The sequence below is a fragment of the Corvus brachyrhynchos genome, unplaced genomic scaffold, assembly GCF_000691975.1.
Source record: "Corvus brachyrhynchos isolate BGI_N302 unplaced genomic scaffold, ASM69197v1 scaffold692, whole genome shotgun sequence".
In the NCBI taxonomy this organism is placed as follows: domain Eukaryota; kingdom Metazoa; phylum Chordata; class Aves; order Passeriformes; family Corvidae; genus Corvus; species Corvus brachyrhynchos.
Window position 1 is genome coordinate 49,924 of NW_008236762.1, and position 653 is coordinate 50,576.

Below are 653 nucleotides of genomic sequence, written 5' to 3' on the forward strand. Positions count from 1 at the left end.
CCGGGGAAAAGTGGGGGCGGATCCCGGATTTCTCCCGGGAATGGGAAGGAGGGGGGATCCGTGGGGTCTCCATGGGGTGCCCTGAGCAGGTCTGGGGGGTCCCTTCCCGGATTTCTCCAGGGAATGGGCCCTGCTAAGGGGGATTTGTGGGATCCGGGGGTCGCTTCCCAGATTTCTGCCAAGGAATGGCCCTTCCTGGGGGGATATTCCAGAGGCTCCCTGTGGGAATGTCCCTGTGCATCCCGAGGGTCCCTTCCCGAGGAACGGTCACTTTTTCGGGATGATCCCTGCTGGCGGTTTGTGGGATCCCGTGGGGGTGTCCCTGTGCATCCCAGGGATCCCTTCCCAGATTTCTCCCAGGGAATGGGCCCTGTTAAGGGGGATTTGTGGGATCCGGGGGTCGCTTCCCAGATTTCTGCCGAGGAACGGTCACTTTTTTGGGATGATCCCTGCTGGCGGTTTGTGGGATCCCATGGGAATGTCCCTGTGCATCCCAAGGGTCCCTTCCCAGATTTCTCCCAGGGAATGGCCCTTCCTGGGGGGATATTCCAGAGGCTCCCTGTGGGAATGTCCCTGTGCATCCCAAGGGGTCCCTTCCCATCTTTCTCCCAAGGAGCGGCCCTTCCCGGGCGCTCTCCCCCTGCCACCTGTGG